This window comes from Acomys russatus, chromosome 3, assembly GCF_903995435.1.
Source record: "Acomys russatus chromosome 3, mAcoRus1.1, whole genome shotgun sequence".
In the NCBI taxonomy this organism is placed as follows: Eukaryota; Metazoa; Chordata; class Mammalia; order Rodentia; family Muridae; genus Acomys; species Acomys russatus.
The window spans coordinates 69,054,781-69,075,299 of NC_067139.1; the positions used below are offsets into that span (position 1 = coordinate 69,054,781).

The following is a 20,519-nucleotide window of genomic DNA, read 5'->3' on the forward strand; positions in this document are numbered from 1 at the left end:
AAAAAGAGAAGAAGTTCATTATTTCTTCATGGCCCATTTCTCATAAGTCTATACTTCAGTAGAGGACTTTTAGAAACCAGAAATATGTGAGAAATAGAACAAAGTCATGAGCCTCTGGGCTTACACCTAGTAACAAAAAATAAACTAGACTATGTGTTGCAGTATCAGACCTGAAGAACGTAGCTCTAAGTTTTGTTTGTTTGTTGTTTGTTTAATGCAAATGCCATATCACTGTATCTGTGATATGGGTTTTATTTTTGTTTGTTGTATATACATGTGCTTACTCTTTTTTTTTGTAGGTGTGTAGAGGTGCAAAGTCAATGTAGGGTGCTGTTCATCATAAACCATTGGCCTTTGTTTTTAAGATGCTTTTAATTGCATATACTAATTATGCACAAAATGGACTTCTTCTTGACCTTTTCATGTATGCATATGGCATGCCTTTCCTAGGCTCATCTTCTGGTGCTCTCTTGTCTATTTCCCACACTCTTCAGCCGGCTTCTCATGGAGCAGACTCAGCTGAAGAAGATGGACATGTTGAGACAGGAGAAAGAGAAAGTGCTAGGCGACAGGGCCCTGATAGAGCAACAATTTCATGACTTAAAGCCACTTTGTCATAACCAGCAGGAGGACACCAGCAACCTTCAGACTCAGCATCTGCAGATAGGTCCAGGCAGCTGGGTCAGACTAGGTCATCCATCTACCAGTGCTTTGACCCATCAACTTACTCATCCACCCTCTTATTCAGCCTCATGCCATCCAAGGTACACTTCTATGTCCGTGTACAAGTATTTCTGGGGAATGAGCCTCTGCTCCATGAGAAGCCGGCTGAAGAGGTCACTGCAAACATCCTCTGCATAGTAAGGCCCTGCCAGCCTCCTCCTGTCACCCCTCCCTCCGGGCATCATCAATCCCACAAACTGGTATATTAGTAGACAAGCAAACCCCCTTCTCCAGTTAAGGCTGCAGTATGAAGACGAGGACAGGTCAATAACGTATCACACACCTTACAGGATGCTGTGCACAGAGCTTTGGGTGAGGGAAATCAGGGGCCTGTGGCTCATTTGCATGGCAGCAGTGATGTGAGAACACACATGGGAAACAGCTTGCAAAGAGGAGATCCTCTTGCAAACTCCAGATGAGTGGCAGTCATTGTTATCTTTCTGGGTGGTAAGTAGCATTTCTTCTGGGATGCAGCAGACTTTTGCTGTCTGCATCCCAGGGTGACTCTCTACCTTACTCTGATCTCGGGTCACACTCATAGAAACTTAGGTAGCAGCTTGTCACTCCTGACTTTTGTAAGTGGTGCTATAATTTCTCCTCTACTGGAGAACATAGTCTAGTGCTGCTGACTGGATGACTATGGATGTGGGCATGGATTTGCAAGCAAGAGGCATAGGGCCCACAATCTGAGACTACAAGAGAAAAATTTCTGTAATCACTTCAACATGGTCTGCCAAGCGGAGCATGTTCACCACAGCAACTATGGTCTCCAAAGGATGAATAATAGAGTGAGATGGATAGTGAGACTGTTCTGAAAGAGCAGGTATGCTTAGTAAAAACACATCTGATACTTTTTCCTCTCCCTGTCTCTCTGTCCCTGTCTCTCGGTCTCTGACTTTGTCTGTCTGTCTGTCTAGGGGCTGGGGAGTGTGATGTTTGTGGTGCCTCAGCCATGTGGGCATTATTTAGAGAAGACCACTAGGTTTCATCTTTTATTGATTTCTGCCTTAGAACAAGGTTTCCTACTTACATAGAAGCTTGCTGTTTGGCTTTCTTGGCTGACCATTAAACTATTTGGACTCTTTGTATGACCTTGCCTTTGTATGGCAGCGTGTACATGCTTATGTGCAACCCTCCACTGGTGACCAGGAACAGGAAAGACTGGAGGAAAGGCTACAGTACCTGCTGAAGCAAAGGGAGCTGGCCATGATGGAAAAGGACTTGTCTGAAAAGTTGCAGTCTCACTTAAGTGTCTCTGAGATGAGGTCTGAGCCTATGCAGGGAGGAGGGGTGGGGCCAAGCAGGTTCATTGCACCTGGGACTTTTGTGGGCTTCTTCTCATTGTCAAGTCTGTCAGTCACAACCAGTAAAAGAGCACCTCAGTGTAACGTGCTAGTCCAATCTACAACAACTTTTGTCCAGTAAACAACATGGTTGATCCTCAGTGTCTGAGGAATTGCATCCCCCTTCCTCCCTTCTGAGCTCTCCGGTATCCTCTGTGAAGGCTGTCTTTGAACCCATAGAGATCCTCCAACTTCTACCTCCCAAGTGATGGAATTTAAAGCTGGGCATCAGCATGCCTGACTGAAACTACTTTTATTTAAGAATGTCACCTATAGAGATGAGATTCCTATCCGTGAGCATCAGTCCTTGCAGTGTTTACCCATCTCTCGTGACAATGTTGTCTGGATACAATAGGTTAAGGAGTGCTCAGGACGAACCCAGCATGTTCCTTTGCTGCAAGGATGATCAGAACCTTCACTAGAATGTTCTGTAACAGAGTACCCTAGATAGCCAGGATGTTTTCCAGATCTACTCCTAAGGAAAACACAGGTTTCTGTTTGGTACCAGAGTCCTACCAGGGCAGTTGTTCTCAGGCACACAACAAGAAAAGCTGCTGCAGCATGACAGATACTGTCTTCCATGTTGCTTGAGGGCAAGGTGCCTCCTGGGCAGGTAGACGGAGTCAAGCCATGACCTTGTTCAGGCACCCAGGTTGTATTATGTCTATCATAAAATGATGTGGGTCAGTAAATATCTCATCATGAACAATGTTCCTGTCTCCCATATTGTTGGCTGTGGCATCAATATGCTGTTTGTTTGTTTGTTTGTTTGTTTAGAAAATGATGTCCCTAGATGGTAGGAGAAAGTTTTACTCTTTTGAGGACAGAGAACATTCAGGGCTCAGATAAACTTCTGACCCTTTTTTATGGCAAAGGAAAATTCTAAAACTCTGTCTGAAAGCTCACCGGCAGAGGTGGCTGTCTGCAAGTTTTCGGCAGCCTGAGCTACCTACAGAATGTGTTCCCAGCTAGCCATGGCTACTCCGAGAGATGGGGTCTTTGGTCTGAATAGTATGGCCTACTCCGTGGATGCATCTTTTATCAAAGAATCAGTATCCATACTGTATCCAGGCAGACATGTATTTAGCGACCCCTAAAATATGGTAGTGTATATACCACTTTCCTGAAGTGGACCATATTATGAAGACAAACACCTGTCTATATTGCTCTATACTCTCTCAGGAAACAAAAGCATTCATTAATGGAATGTAAGAGACATTAAGAAACACAGAGTTATCTGCCTTTTTTTCTTTAAATACAGCATCAGTGATAGCCACACAACAGAGATATTGACCTTCTAAGACATATTGGGAAGTAGCTTTTTATAGCTGCCGTTGGCCTTCACTATATATTTTGTGTGTCATTCTCCACCCATGCTCTAGTCTTCCTGCAAGATCAAGACCAGAAGAAGGCATTGGCTCCCTTGTGACTAGATTTACACACGGTTTTTAGGAGCCATGGGTCTTCTGAGGGAACAGCAAATGCTGATATTGTATTAAATTTTTCTCCCAACCCTTCATTCAACCTTTGTCCATCATGTCCTATGTGCTGTAATTAGTTGGACTGGATCAACAGCAACCAAAGAGAGAAGTTATGGAGACCTGTACGTAGGGACAGGGACAGGGACAGGGCAGGGGGTGGTAGGCGTGCTAAGTGTCTCAGGCTTCCAGGCGTCTATGTAGGGCTCTGGTGTTCACAGTGTTCTCCGTGGGTTCAGAATCATGCCACAGCATCACAGGGCTGGAGCAGACCTGTCACCTCTCTTCTAGGATGACGAAGTATATTAGGCCCAAATTATGAAAAGCTACATTGAGAAAACCAACGTGGTGCCTAGGATTGGGTTAAGGAATCCTTTTTCTCCTCCTCCTCCTGCTCCTGCTCCTCCTCCTCATTGGCTATGTCAGAAAAAGCTGTTAATTTCCCTTAGGCCCAAGCCTCCCACCCAAATGCCAATAACAACTAGCAGTGTCTGTGCCAGTATCCCAGAATGCTGGGTTGTGCCAGATTTGAGGAGGTGGGGGTCACTGGTCCATGGTGATTCTGGATTGAGACTCAGCAGTTTATGCAATACTTTCAGCTATTCTGAGGAGCTTCAGTTTTCCACTCTTTTGTTCTGGGTTCTCTCCTCCTGTGTCAGTGTCCCAGCCTCCACAACAGGGTAGATGGCACAGGCTGAGCTGAGACAACGCCTGGACCCCAGGACCACAGGCTCTATCACTTCTTGGGTGTGGACTGAGAGCTTGGCAAAGGACAAATGGGATCCTGACAGTGAGATCTGCCGGCATTTGTCTTTGTTCTTAGACTGCAGCAAACTCTCCTGAAAGAGGAGTGCTTGTTTTTTTGTTATTTGTTTTCAGACTGTTGCCTGAAAACACTGAGCAACCCAGAAAAGGCAAAGGAAGACATAATATGTTACATAATACAAAACAAGAGCACTAAACCTCAAGGGCTGGGGTGTGGGTTAGTGAAAGAATACTTGCTTAGCATGTTTAAGACCTTGACTCAGTCTGTAGCATCCCAAATTTAAAAAACATATGTACTTATTTTTTAAAGCAAGAAGTGATAGCACATGCCTTTAATCCCAGCAATCAGGATGTAGAGACAGTGGGTTTCTGAGTCCAAAGCCAGCCAGGACCATAGAGTGAGAAGCCTGTGTCTTTGGGTGTTTCTCAGCCATTCGATATCCCTCTGTTGAGAATTCTTTGTTTAGTTCTGAGCCCCGTTTCTCAATTGGGTTATTTGGTTTGGTGGTATTTAATTTCTTGAATTCTTTATATATTTAGGATATTAGACCTTTGTCGGATGTAGGGTTGGTAAAGATCTTTTCCCAGTCTGTAGGCTGTCGTTTTGTTCTGTTGACAATGTCCCCTACCTTACAGAAGCTCATCAGCCTCATGAGGTCCCATTTATTAATTGTTGACCTTAAGGCCTGGGCTGTTGGTGTTCTGTTCAAGAAGTTGTCTCCTGCGCCACTTTTTCTTCTAACCTATTTAGTGTCTCTGGTTTTATGTTGAAGTCTTTAATCCACTTGGACTTGAGTTTTGTGCATGGTGATAAATATGGGTCCAATTGCATTTTTTTACATGTAAACATCCAGGTAGACCAGCACCATTTGTTGAAGATGCTATCCTTTTTCCATTAAATAGATTTGGCTTCTTTGTCAAAAATCAAGTGACCATATGTGTGCGGATTCATTTCTGGGTCTTCGATTCCATTCCATTGCTCAACCAGCCTATTGCTGTGCCAGTACCATGCTGTTTTAATTACTGTTGCTCTATATAGTACAGCTTGAGATCAGGTATGAAAATTCCTCCAGAGGATCTTTTATTGTATAGGATTGTTTTTGCTATTCTGGGTTTTTTGTTTTTCCATATGAAGTTGAGAATTGATCTTTCAATATCTTTAAAACATTGTGTAGGTACTTTGATAGGGATTGCATTGAATCTGTAAATTGCTTTTGGTAAGATGGCCATTTTTACTATGTTAATTCTCCTAATCCACGAACAAGGTAAATCCCTCCATCTTCTGATGTCATTTCAATCTCTTTCTTCAGAGATTTAAAGTTTTTTTTCCAAACAAGTCCTTCACTTGTTTGATTAGAGTTACTCCTAGATATTTTATATTGCTTGTGGCTATCGTGAAGGGTGTAGTTTTTCTAATTTCTTCCTCTGCATGTTTGTCATTTGTATATAGGAAAGCTACTGACTTTTTTGAGTTAATTTTGTATCCAGCCAATTTGCTGAAGGTGTTTATCAGCTGTAGTAGTAGTTCTGTGGTGGAATTTTGGGGTCACTTATGTACACTATCACATCATCTGCAAATAGGGATAATTTGACTTCCTCCTTTCCCATTTGGATCCCCTTGATCTCCTTTTGTTATCTTATTGCTCTGGCTAGAACTTCAAGAACTATATTGAAGAGATAGGGAGAAAGTGGGCAGCCTTGTCTGGTCCCCGATTTCAGAGGAATTTCCTTGAGTATCTCTCCATTTCATTTGATCAGATCCAGCTGGATGTCCCTACCTCCTGTTTCTGGGTCTGGAGGTCACTGGTCTCCTCTTCCTGGTCCTTCCAATCTGCTTCGTGTCTCCTAAGTGTTGCTGCTGCAGGGCCCAATCCCCTGCACTTGCTTCTTCTCCTGCCTCAGCATGTCCACCCTCTTCTTCAGCTGAGTCTGCTCCATAAGGAATCTGCTGTGGAGGTTGCTGGAAACTCCCCAGCAGAGTCAGCCCCTCCCAGCCTCCTCTTACCACCCCTGCCACCAGGGCCCATCAACCACAGTAGGCCCAGGGTTCCCATGAAGACCCAGGAAGGAGCCCAAATCCACCATGACAGCTATACCCAGAAACACAGAGAGAACTGCTGACTCAGGCAAGAATAACAACTTCTAAAGTCCCCAACACCAATAGAGATCCATGACTCTTAAAAAGAAAGAGGAGTTTCCATCTGTCCTTTGTCATCCAAGGTAACAGGTTAACAGCAGTAATTAGGGGACAAATGCTGTAAACATAGGACAGGAGACCCAAGGGGAAGACATCCTATCTATATGTTCCACAACAATCGCCTCTGTAAACCCTGCCTGAGCCCCAGAGGTCCAGGGCTGCCTGAGACCCTCTCATGCTGTGAATCACTTTTCTATCTAGAGGCTCCTGAGGCTAGCAGGAAAATCCTAGGAAGGGCTTACAGTCTCTTTTATACTTAGGAAGACTAAGTCCAAGTGGCATAGCAGCCAGCACCTGTTACCAGAACGGCCTGGCCCAGTACCAGCAGCAGCAACCACCCAGCCAGTCCAGCCAGCTTCAGGAACCCCTTCCAGGCCTGGAGCATCCCTGTTCTGGTTTCTTGGCCCAATCATTCATTTACAGGCTTGAGACAGCCCTGCCAGCACTGACGCCCATTTCTAGGCCCTGGTTAGCACCACCGACCCCAGCTTCTGCTTTCTGCTCAAGATCAGCTAAGCCAGACCCAGCTCTTAGACCTGGCTCAGCCCTGCAGGACATGCTTGGGGATTCCAGACTCCAGGAAGCACCTGTGTTCCATCCAGACTCCATGGCATCTCTACCACCCATTTTATTCCCTGTTGACCTTGTGTCACCTCTGCAGGTCTCTATTGACCATTTGGCACAATTGCCAACTGTATGGTCACGGACCAACTGTGTCCCTATAACCAGGCCTATAAGGGCTGCCTCAGGACAGCACTGCAAGGCCCCACAGTCTCTGATAGCCTCATTCCAACCCCTTTGGACGTTACCTTAAAACCATTCTGTTGTCTTTCAGGCCTGTTCTGATGCCCCAGCAGGCACTCTTGGCCCCTGTCAGCCAAACCAGCCCCATAGAGTCCTCCTGGTCCAGCCTATCTGCCTCCAACAGCCACCAGGGGGGCACCAAATAGCCTCAGCAATTAGTTGAAGGCCCAGAAAAATTTATATTTCAAGCTTGCTTTGCAGAGCCCTGGACAGTCACAACAACAGAAGAGCCCATATCTTAGCCCAGAGCAATCTCACCTACCCAAACTACCCCTCATGGGCCCAAAGAAGCCTATAGGGTCACTTTAGGTCCAGAGAAGCCTAGCAAACCCCCAACCATTACTTCCCCTAGCTGAAGGTACATCACTTCTAGGGCAGCCAAGCCTGGCCTCCCAGCATCTTCTGTAGGACCTATGTCAACCTAGACAGTCCCTGCTAGATCTGGTGCCAACTCTTTATGCCCAGCCTTCAATATTAGGGCATCCCTTCGGGCCCCTGAGGTCACATTGGACTTGACATTCTGCTACAGGGGTGACATGCCAAGCCCTACTTGTGAGTCTTGGAGCCTGAGGCGAGTAGATAACTTCTATGTGAACTTGTTATGCTAGGATTGGACTACACTAGAGAGAACCTTTGGTTTTTAGGCCTAAGAGGATTTCCCAGATTGCCCTGAGGCTGTTTCCAGATTGCTTGGCATTTGGGGGCCTGAGGCAAAGGGCCAGGAACATCTCATCAGAAGGGAAGATAAATTCCTTGTCATCCCACTATCCCCTCCACAGCTATCAGGCCTCTTGCTATTACTGTGGCCTTCACATGGGCTGCTTTGTGATGGACAAATGCTGGGACAGGTTACACAGCCACCCTAAGGATTTAGAGCCTGTTGGGATCCATCAGCATCTTTTGGTTCCCCTAATTTTTGCATCTATCTCTTGACTATGGGATGATGCTAGTGTCTACTTGAAGATTCTGCAGCTGCATGAGAGATGTGAAGGGACGGTGATTCAGTGACTGCTGCCCCACCTCTCAGGGATCTTCATCCACCCCAGAGGCACAGTAGGGCAGCTGGAAACTCCTACCGGAGTCTTTATCCCTATTATAACAGTACTAGGCCTAATTTTGACATCTATTACTATAGAGCCATCTTTGTGCCTGCATCTGTTCCACATAAAGGGGGATATGTAGTGGATATACACATGTTTTTGTTTTGATCCCAACTGTGGGATAGGTATTGCATGTAAACATGTTTTTGTTTTTATCCCATGTGTGGGATGGGGAACAGACTTGTGAGAGATCAGGTGATGTTTATCCACTTAGAAGTCGGACCACTTCATGGGGAGGCTTGGGTTTTGCCAGCTGAAAAACAACCTAGTACATACTCTGAGAGTTTGTGTGTGTGTATGTGTGTGTGTGTGTGTGTGTGTGTGTGTGTGTGTGTGTGTATATATACCCACAACAAGAGGTTGCGGCTTTTTGGATCTTGGTATTGTTTGGCTATTCATTGCTCAGAGAGAACAGCTTCAACAAAGGCTTCAAGGCTCTGGCTGCTGTTCCAGGTTCCAACAGCAACTTGGTGGAATTGCTGGTCTGCTGAAATCCTGCTGACTATGCCAGGGAATCACTCCCAGGAACTTAATTTAACACAGTCTACTCCCCCTGTTCCCATAAACCTCCTTTCTCTCCTATCTAGGGTAGGTGGGTTGGAAGGGAGGTCTAAGCATTTTAAAAAACCCAAATAAGTAGGTTTGGAAAAGGTGAAGCCTCCAGGCCACTGTCTGTGATCAGGAGTTGTTCATCACTGCCCCAGTCCTATCTCAGGACAGTTCTACCCTGGACTACTATTGGCTAAATTGAGCCCCTGAGAAGAGGTGACCAGAAAATAGGGGGACCTAGGTTGGGTACTTCTGTGCTGGATACCTGGGGTTCTTTGGACTGAGTGGGCCACAGGACCCCAGTCATGACTGGTACCTGTTCTCCTTATCGCTGTTTACCCTGGACAGGCTTCTTTCTGATGCTCAGCTACAGCCTCTGACATGAGAACTTGGGACTTAAACTGGGTATAAAAAACAAAAATGTCATGCAATTTTTATAGCAGTAAAAAAAAATTAGAAATAGTGTTGACATCCAACTTTATTGGATTAGGATCTCAACACCCGAAAAGACAGATCACCCCACAGCCCTCATCAAGCTTAGGATCCCAGGAACATGCGTCAGGGGGAAATGTTTGGAGACCTGGAGAGCAAGCATTCCAGGCTGACCATGGGATGGCTTCTCTTTACAGGGACTGTCAGGACAAATAGACACTTGAGGTGGGGCTTTAATAAACTGTATGGTGTAAGACCCCTGAGTCTCTCCCCTTGCTTGCCTCTTCCCTGCCCTGTGTTCTCCTAATGTATATATATCCAAAGTTGTCAGTGTCCTGGGCAGCTCTGCCTACATCTGTGTCTTTGTCTCCAACAGCATGCTGCTTCTAGGACTACCTGGTATCATCTACTCCCATCCTAGGCTTCCACGTGCTTCTGTCATTGTTCTAACCCCAGTAATGGATTCCTCCCTCCCTATGAGGTTGATCACCACTGAAGTGTCTGGTCTCATTAAGTCTACAAAGCCTATGAAAAACTGAAATAGAAATTTAGGTTTTGAGTGTCGCTAGTGAGACCAGAGTGTCAGATGTTCTCGTAGACTCTTATGTACAATGAGGCACAGGAAGGAAGGTTCTGGAGAGCAATGGGAAGGAAATGATCTGACTTTGGACCTACAATTGGTCTCATCTGACATTGTCTTCAGTCCCACTTCTAGCACATTTCATCAGCCTTCCTCCCTGTCTGACCCCACGAAACCATGCAGGAAAAGTAAAGAGGTCCTACAGATGTTGTGTTTGCACTGGAAGATCTCAGGTGAGGCCAAGTGCAGGTGAAAAAGAGGGTGTACCCGAGAAAGTCTTCATTCAGAAGATGACCTTGGAGCAGGTGGGGAAAGTGCTGCGGGGCTGGGACCAAATCCCCGAGGAATGCAAACTGGATAAACAAGTGAATGAGAGAACACACAAACACCCACAAAGCGGGGCAGGGCAGCCTACTGAGGCCTTGGCTTAGAACCAGAGCAATGGCAGCCAAAGAACATTATTGTTAGACGTTAATTACAATTAATGTATGTCTTACCCTTTTCATTATTTTAGCTAAAAGTGAGGCCAATCAGTTTTTTAAAATAAGGAGCTCCTTGCTTCAGTGATCCTTTGTTTTTCCAATTTTAAGAGTTACATTATTTATTTTTTTCTCCTACATTACATCCTGACCATCCTCCTCCATCCACTCCTCCACGTTCCCCTCCTCAGCACCCTTCTCCCCCATACTCACTCCTTCTCCATTTTTGTTAACAAAAAAGAACTCCAAAGGATATGGACTGAACATGGCCTAACAACGATAAGAATAGGTGCAAACCTTCATATCAAGGCTGGACAAGGTCTTGGAGAAAATGGGTTACACAAGCAGGAAACCGTGTCAGCGACAGCCCCACTTCCACTTTTAGGAATCCCACAAGGGCACCAGCTACACAACCACAAAACATATGCAGAGGACCTAACTCAGAACTATTCAGGCTCTCTGATCTCTATGAGGCCACGTGAGTCCCAGTTTAGGCCTTCTTTCTGGTCCAAGGTGTTTGATGTAAGCAAGGTTAGGAAAATTTTCTTCTCTGATTTTCTTGAAAATATTTTCTGGGCCTTTAAGCTAGGATTCTTTTTATTTTTAATAATTTATTCAGATTACATCTCAATTATTATCTCCTCACTTGTATCTTCCTGTTCCCTCCCTCCCTCTTTCATCCTATTCCCCTCCCTTAGGTCTGTGACAGAAGAGGACCTCCTCCCCTATTATATGATCACAGCCTATCAGGTCTCATTCTGGTAGCCTGCTTACCCTTCCTCTGAGTGCCACCAGCTTCACCACCAAGGGAAAGTGGGAGAGACCATGTTTTAAACAAACAAACCAACAAACAAACAATTCTTCCAATCAACAACAAACCAGGTGGATGTCCCTGAGAAAGGACAGCTGAGGTTGCCTTCTGAGCTCCATATGAACACACATTATAAATGCACACACACACACACACAACCTGAATTTGAACACTCTTAAGCACTGGGTCAGAGTGTTGGACAGTCAGAAGTAATAAATAAAATCAGCGCCTGGAAAATCCAATGGCTAAAACAGATGAAGAGAATCTCTTTAAAATGTTTTCCTTTGGGGGCATTGGACCCAGAATTCTCTGCAGGTAAAAGGATCTAAGCTATATCTCTAGCCCAAGAATGTCCTATCTTAAGGGATCTTATGATACAGTTTGACAGAATAGATTCTAATATACTCTTGGAGCAAGGACCTTACTGGCTTTCTCAAGGTCCATGGGAGCTGGGTGTAGCTAAGATGAATTTCCAAATACTTTCAAAAGCAAGGCATAAACTAAAAATGCAAAAATATGGCAGCTTCTAGGTGATTATAGTAGACTATTTTCCATAGCTATTTTTATCTAAAAGAAAAAGAGGGTGCACGAAATGATCGCCTAAGCCGCCTGCAGCTCCCAAACACTTATATTCTACTTTGCAGGAACAATGCAAGGCGTATGATTCAGAGAGCTGTGCGCTGCCCCTAGGAGTCTCCTTGAACACCCTGATTATGCTGTTCATTCAACACAGGTGCAACACAACTTGCTCTGATTGAGCCCAGTGGAAGCGGCAAAGTGTCCCGGGCAAGCAAGCCATCAAAGTGCAAGCTGTCAGAGTGGCCCAGGAAGGGAAGGGTCACTTGTCGTATGTCCCTGCTAAGCTCCACCAGACATTAACTTTCAAATCCCTGGCCCACAGAAAAGGCAATCATTTGTCCCTCTGGTCATAACTATTGATGTGGGACTTCTATACCCTCAGGACAACTCAATTCCATAAGCTAGGATTCTTCTTTTATTCCTATCATCCCTAGGTTTGGACTTTTCGCAGTGTCCTAGGTTTCCTGGATGCTTTGTGTCAGGGATTGTTTAGGTTTAACAGTGTCTTTGACTGATGTATCTCTTTCTTGTGTCTTATCTTCTAAGCTCTAGACTCTCCCTTCCATGTAGTCTCTCCTGTGTTCTATTGGTGATGCTGTGTCTGCAGTTTCTGTTCACCTACCTAAATTTTCCATTTTCTTCAGTATTTTTGTGTTTTTCTCTATCTCTTTGAGGGATTTATTCACTTCCTGTGTAAGGACCTCTATCCTCTTCATAAAGTTGGTTTTAAGGTCTTTTTCCTGGGCTTCGGGCGTCTTGAAATATTTAGATGTTGCTGTCATGGGATAGCTGGGAGTCTCTGCTGGTGACACACTGCTCTGGCTCTTGATTGTGTTCTGGTACTGTTTTCTAGGCATCTGGGTTTGACATGATAATATGTCTAGGTGCTGATTTCTGGGGTTATCTTTGTTGGATGGGTATTTTCTTCCTTGCTTTCTCTTTCCTCTTTGGTCATTTGGCCTCTGTGTTCAGTGATGGAGCAGGGGGTGCCCCTAACTGAGTTGAGGAGGGCAGTTCTGGTGACCTGCATGTCCTCTGATCCAGCAGGGAGTCTCTGCCTGGGTTGGGTGCAGGGATGTGGGGAGGAAGAGGGTAGAGGATTGGGGACAGTGTTGCAGGGGGCATCAAGAGAGTGGAGGAGGTCTATGGTGGACAGCCTACCTGGCCTTCTCTCAGGCAGGCAAGGCCTGTATTTGTAAAGGGGTTTCTGTTGGAATTGGAGGATGAGACACAGAGATGAAGTGGTAGAAACAACTGAGGATTGGGTCTGCTGAAAGCTGGACAGTGGGGATTGTTCATGGGTAGGTGGCAAACCAGCAGGCTACATGGTCTTCTGGTAGGCATGGCTTGTGGTTGAGTAGGGGCTGCATGGTAAAGCAAACTAAGAGAGTAGGTAAGGACCAAGGACAGTTGGCTAACTTCATTTCTGGTAGTAGTGGACTGTGGTTGAGCAAGAGATGTCTTCCTGAGGGAACCAGAAGAGCTGGATAGATGCACAGGTATCTAGCCTACTCAGATTCTAGCATGACTGACCTGTGGTTTGCCAGAAAAGAGAGAGCTGGGAAGCTACACAGGCTGGAGACCTACCTGCTCTACTGGCAGCCATAGCCTGTGATTAGGCAAGGGGTCTCTTCCAGTGGGAAACAAGAGCGGGGGTCTGCAGACGTCTGGCCTACTAGGTTTTCTGGCATGCCTGGCCTGTGACATATCAACCCTTCAACTCGTATGCCTCAAACCAACACCCTCTCTCTCATAAGACATCCACCATATTTCTCCCTACAGTGCAAATAACTTGTTGAGACGTTCATATCTGCTCTCATCTAGCACATACTCTACCCTTGTATCTTGGGCTCCTTGATCTCACCAGGACAGCTTTATAACTGACCTGCACTCAGCTTACCAAAGGCCTTTCTACCTTATCCTTCAGCTACCTCTCAATGCTCTTCAGTTAACCTGATGGACGCTCCTCAGGAGGTCCACCTCTCAATAGCAACCAGCTACACATGATGGGGTACATTGTGTTAATATGTGTTTCTCAAAATCCCTGTTGAGATCATTAAGAGGTGAGGGCTTGTAGGTTATTGGGTATCACCACCATGATAAGAATGCATTGCCCTACAAGAGGCTGTCACGTGATTTCAATCTTTCCTGTGAGATGACTCACAGAAAAACAATATGTAAGAACAAGAAAGCACCATGGGATTATGGGCATTTCCAGACTCCTTTATCTTGATATGCTCACCTCCAGAACAAAGCATCAGTCTCTGTTGCACATATAGTTCACAGTCTAAGGCAATATGTTCTAGAATACAAGATATATCGACACTTGAAAATGATGCAATTCCCAGTTACACGGACAAGGCCACACTGCTGCCTACGGGATTCTGCACTGGCAGAATTGTTTCTCCTTCATATTTAATATATCAGCCCACAGTTTACTGACATCCCAAGCTTGTGATAGGAAATTATTGTAAAGATCTCTTCCTCTCAGACCTATGTTAATAACATGACTGAGGGTGCCTTGAGAAATTATTACAGCAGTATTATGCCTACAATGGGCTACCATCTTTCTATAATAATCAAATACTTTTCTTAATTTTAAAAAAGTATAATTACATGAGTTTGGATGTGATGAGGTTTGGAAACCTGAAAAGGGACAACATAACATTAGGGAGCGTTTGAACAGGCCATCACAGCAGCTCGCACATCAGCAACTACCACATATCAGTGTCGCACACAATGAAGCACAATCATTGTCCTTGTTATAACTGTTAGTGTACAGTGGAAAGAGTCCGTGGTATGGTTTGAATGGAATGTCCCTGTGAGCTCTCGGGTTTGAATAGTCTGTAGTGGGTGCTGTTTTGGAAACTGTGGTGAGCTTGGCAGATGCATTATAACTGAAGAAGACAACTTTTGGAAAGAGGTTTACTTGCAAAGCTGAGAAACCATTCACCCAGTGTACCTCTATGATGGGTCACCATTTCTTGCACCACCAGTGTATGAGTTGACTTGTCACAGAGATGAAAAGCCTAGAAGCTCTTAAGGTGGGATGGCGTCCTCGCATTGTCAACGGAGGATGCCACCTCCTATTCTTTCTGGAATCCATAAAGGATAAACCTCTGCTTTAACCTTATAGGATGTGTAGGTTTCTGAGTTTGTAGTGGCCCATTAGGAGAAGATACTTCCTCCCACTCCAAAGAAAGTTCTCCCTCTAGCCATGCTTAGTCCTGTCATTTGTAAGGACTCAACAAGTTGCCTAGTATTCTCTCATCCTTTTAATAAGCATGACTGCAGCCTGGGGCTGTAGAAAATCTGGGTTCTGCCAGGAGATTATCAGCCAAGAGAGTTGGCTCATGTGAGGCCATGCTATGGAGACAGGAGGAGTCATTCTGTCCCTACTGAATGTCCTGCTTGTAGAAGATGCTCCTCCAGACTGACACTTGCAGCTTTCCCCATGCAGAACACAGCCTGCTTGGCTTTTCAGTCCTATCTCAGAGAAGAGTAATTTCTCCTTCTTCTATTTCTTTATAGTACCAGCCACAGCTCTGAGATATCTTCCTGTGTTCCTGTACATCCAGGAATTTTTCTCATTCTCTGAAGCTGCTATACCTATTTCCTCCACATGGTTTGCTTGCTGGGCTTCACTGCGAAAGGCATGGCTTTCTCCCTTCCTCTTCAGTCCCTCTTGCTGGCAACTGCTTTTCTGTCTGTCCCTCACACTTGAATAAAGCTATGTAAGAGATACGTTCAAGTCTGTTACTAAATTCTTTTGGGCATTGGACTAAAAACCCAAGAGGGAGGAACCCCGACACTCCCAGCAAGGCCCTCATAGCATGAGCCTAAAGAAAGCTCTTCTTCCTTTAAGGTCCTTCTCATCAGGACATTGGTCTCAGTAAAATGAAATAGAACAGAGAGAGAGAGAGAGAGAGAGAGAGAGAGAGAGAGAGAGAGAGAGAGAGAGAGAGAGAGAGAGAGAGAGAGAGCCCCATGGACCAAAAAGTGAGAAAAGCAGCGGTGGGTTGTGTAAGCTCTAAATGCTCAGATTGAATCAAGAGCCTTTGTGAGGAATGGCAGACAGCTGCCTACCTAATGCACTTCCTGGGGCAGGTTTGTGTCCTTGTGCGCAGAGAGCTCTTTGGTGGACATCTGTAGGATGTGGCAGTTGGTTGGACTTGGTGGTTGGTGTTCAGATGGGATTTGGACTTTGGGGATTGTTTGGACTCTAACGTTGACCATCAGCTACACTTTGAGATACTGAGTTATTTCCTGCTGCCTGTACAAGCTCAGAGGGTAGGTTTTCTGTTTATGGGACTTGATTCATTTGTGGGCTTTCTATGCTTTCCTGTTTCTTTCATTTTTCTTCATGGCTTAACATCCATCCTTTTTTCTCTTTCTCTTCCCTTCTTACCTTCCTTCTTCATATTCGCTTTCACTTTTCTATCCTTCCTTTACTTTGACTTCTTGATTTTCTGAGTCAGGATTTCTCTGTGTAGTCATGGCCATGCTGGAACTCACTCTGGCCACACAGGTTGGTGCCTCAAACTCAGAGATCTGCTCCCTTTTCCCCTCCCAGTGCTGGATTAAAGGCATGTGTCAGCCTACCACTGCCTGCCTAAAACACCATTGTTTCTTTTCCTGACTTCTCATTTAACTGTGAACTTTTAAATTCTGGCCTATTTCTTCCTTTTAAATATGGCCTTAATCTGTGTTAATTGTCCGAGGGGAATTCACTGACTCTTGTACACATGCGCCTTCATCATGGGAGCCTGCTCAACTCTGTCACTCTCTAGTCCACCCCTCCTTTTAGCTCCCAAATCCTTCATAGCTTCACTTCCTTTCAGCCCAACTCCAAACCACCAAGCTCCTGTTTATGGGGAATACCTTGTGGTTTTGTCTCTGCTGGGCTAGGTTATTCTATGTAAAACAGTGGTTGCAAAGTAGATTCAATTCCAAAAAATGACAAATTTTATTTTTCATAGGTGCTATGTAATTTCTGCCCCAATCCTGTATATACACTCTTTTTACCCACTGGGGCGTGTTGTATCCCATGAGTTCCTGGTAAAGCTATCTTGATGCTCAACTGTGGCCTTTCACTCAGTGCCTTCCCTAGGTGATGGATTTCTTAGACATATTTGTCCATATTTGTCCTTAATATGCGGATCCTGGTTTTCCTGACTTTTGTCTTTCCATTTCCTTTCTTTCTTTTCTGCTCCAATCCTTCTTCCTTTCATTCACTGTGTGTGTCTTTGATCGGTGCTTATCTCCCATGCCCTTGAAGCATGTCCTGAGTTTCCTTGGAGGTATCTCTGAATTTTAGCCTTAGAATCTGTAGCTCTCAGTAGGGAAGCTCAAGGCCAGTTCCTTTGAAGGACACAACCTGGCAAAGAGTATCTACATCATGGGCACCCTACGTGAAGGGTCCTTTGCACAAGTCAAAGTGGCTCACCATCCTGTGAAGGACATTTTAATGACCGACAAAATATTGCAAATGGGCACGGGTACAGACTCCCTGATCAGCTCTAAGACTGATCTCTAGAAATCACTGCACCATGCTCACATAATACAGCTGCTGCAGGTCATCAAGACCAACCAGAAAACCTATGTGGTTATGGAATACACAGCCCGGGGAACTCCTGATGAGGAGTCTCAGCAAGCACAGGCATCTGCAGGAGGAGGAGGCAAGTACTCTACTAGGGAACTGACTGTGGCCGTCAGATATAGACACAGTTGCAATACTGCCCTCTGAGACATCAAGCCTGAGAGCGTCCTTCTGGACTGGGATGGGCACATTAAACTAAGTTATTTTGGCTTCAGTAAAAGGCTGACCACCAGGGAAAGGGTCAGAGGCTTTTGTGGCAAGACAGAATATTGTGCTCTCCAAGTGTTCTGTCACACACACTGTGGAGAAAGGCTTCTCATTGACACATACAGTCTTGGAGTAGTAGGTTTTAGTGACTGGGCACCTCCCATTCAGAGACACAGCGCATTCTAAGTTAAGGCAGCAGATTCTTTCCAGAGACTGTTGGATCCCCCATCATCTCTCCCCAGAGCTTTAAGTCCTACTAAACTACTTAATGAGAGTGAAGCCAGCAATGAGGCCTTCCACTGAGGAAGTCACGGCATACCTGGGGCTGGGCCGCAAGGAACACACACTGATCATCCCAGAAGAAATGTCTAGAGAACCAGATTCCAACCTTGCTTTTGTAACGTTTCAAAGGGTTACAAAATGCAAGAGCTCAAAGACCCTTTAAGATATTCACACACACAAAAAGCAATGCCAGAGCAACGAACTTAGTTATAAGGCAGAAGTTTGCAAAGCAGCACCGATTACACCACAATGGAGGGCAGGGTGCTCTAACGGACCTTGCCAAAGCCCTCACCCACCTCTGCCTGAAAGGAGGAGAAACAACGCCCCCACCTTTCCCACCTTCACTTTGCCCACTCTCCCTGAGCTGGCTAAGGATGAGAGGAAAGGCTATATGGGGAGGCACAGTTTGCCTCTTACCCTCTCTTCCCAGAAGGTGAGCCTCACAGAAAATACCTCCCCATAGCATAAACATATGCTAAAGATATTAAGAGAGATTCTAAGCAGCATCAGTTGCAAGGATTCATCATTGTCATCATCATCATCATCATCATCCCACCACGACCAACAAAAACAAGGAAGGACCAACATACTAAGTAGTCACATCCTCACAAACCTCATGTTTTAAAAACACACAAAGATGTTAGTACCAAGAAGTCAGAGTCTACAGCACAGGTATAAGCTCATCCTCCTGGGAGTCCACATCCAGTAGCCAGTTTCCCAGTGATGAGACCCAGGGAGAGAACAACAGCACTAGATTCTTACAGGAAAACAGACTCTCAGGAGCACCTCTGAGGATAGTGCTTGGGTGTCCTCAGAGTCCCACAGAGACAGCAGAGTTGGAACTACCTGAAGAAGAGGATTTCCCAAGCCTTACATGCAACAGCTAGTGACAAAGAGACAAGGCATGAGAAAGATCAAAATCATGGCAGCCAATGAGGAGGGTCTTTAGAGTCACAGGTTAAAAGAAGTAGGTGGGGTGGAAAGGATACATTTCTCTAGATCCTTTCTCTTCCCTTAACATATTCTTAGCATGCACAGTGAGGGGTTAGCAGCATCCATCCATCCATCCATACATACATCTGTCTATCTGTCTATCTATCTATCTATCATCACATGGAGAGATTCCAGTACTGTCCTCCCCCCCTACTAGGAGTCGTCCCAAACTTGAACTGGAGGTAGACAGCAGAAGTTAGTGGCCCAAGGTTGGGCAAGGACGCTGGAGAAGGGCTGGTGAGGGGATCAGGGGTGCACTCAGGGAGAAGCAGCCAGAGAGCCCAGGCTGGCCTAAGTGCCCACACAGTCAAGTGTAAGTCCTGCATGTTTATACTAAGAGACCCTTCTCTTGTGTCTGTTTCTAGTGCCATTGCAGGCACGGTGCTCCCTGGAGGCTGATACCAGAGAGTGTAGGTCTGCTTGCTGAGGATGGAGACAGGTATAGGAGATGAGAAAGCCAGGTAGGAATTCTGGATACCTATGTGGCAGTGGAGGCCTCTTTCCACATTACAGGGTAAAATTAAGGGCAAAACATTGTTGAATGACCATATGAACAGCAGAAACCTTCATGTGTCACAACCTTCTCAGACCATCTGTGACCTTGAAGACTGAGGGGAGATTCCAAGAATAAGAACTAAACTAAGGGTCCTTCTGCCTATTCCCTGTAGAGAGCTCCATGCAGGGCAGCAGGGCCACAGTAGCCTTGGTGCAGTGCATTGCTCTGAAGAGGACTCTAAAACACATGGAAAGGAGCTGCACAGAGTGCTAGTGATTACCATGGAATCTGAGGACACCAGACTAAAGAGAACCTTCCGTGCACAGTGAGGTTAGCCCATCTACCTGTATTCAGCTGTACATGTGATCGAGGAGACCATGTCAGTGAAAGCATAGGGAGGAACTCAGGACATGACCTGCTGCATTTACCCAAGAGATTATTGCTGACCAGATTAGAAGCAGCAGCCAGGGTCCATCTCAAGTCCGGAAGTGAGTGGAAAGGGACAGCTGAGTCCCACAGCTCTGGTGCAGCCTCCATAGCATCCCAGCTACTGTTCAGACATGCTGAGAGAGATCCCTAGGCCTTCCTTCACAGATCACCCCATCTCTAGTCTCTGGCTGTTCACATCACTGTCAAACATGAGTCATTTGATCAGTCTTTCCTCTTGTTGGGAACACACACACACAGAGACATATGCTCCTCCTAATGTGCTTCTGCACAGTGGATGCTGGTGAGGTTTGCTCAAAATGGAGAGGATTCGCATTCCAAACAATTTCCTGTTTTGTGTGAGTCACCCTTCTAGAAAGCAAGATGTCCCTCCAAATCAGTTTTCTCTTGTCTCCACCCTCATATGAAACATTAACCACCCACTCTACTGCTTCCTAGGAGCTATGAGAAGCCAGTATGGGCCTTGTCCTCCACTTTGTCCCAGGGCACCCAGCCATGTGTAAGGTGGTGCTCTCTATTGAGAAGATCCAAGGTGAGGTCTGAAGTGCTTGCCTGGTGAGTCTGGAGAAGGAGTTGGTAACAAGCAGTGCAGGAGGCAGGGAAGTGTTCATGGGGAGACAGAAGAGATCCTCTGATGTGAGACTGTGGGTTTCCC

General features: G+C 45.6%; 1 pseudogene; it reads left to right on the forward strand.

Moving 5' to 3' along the window:
* Positions 1-4,228: 4,228 nt before the first annotated feature.
* LOC127187111 (uncharacterized) lies at positions 4,229-7,880 on the forward strand (annotated as a pseudogene).
* The last annotated feature ends 12,639 nt before the right edge of the window (positions 7,881-20,519 follow it).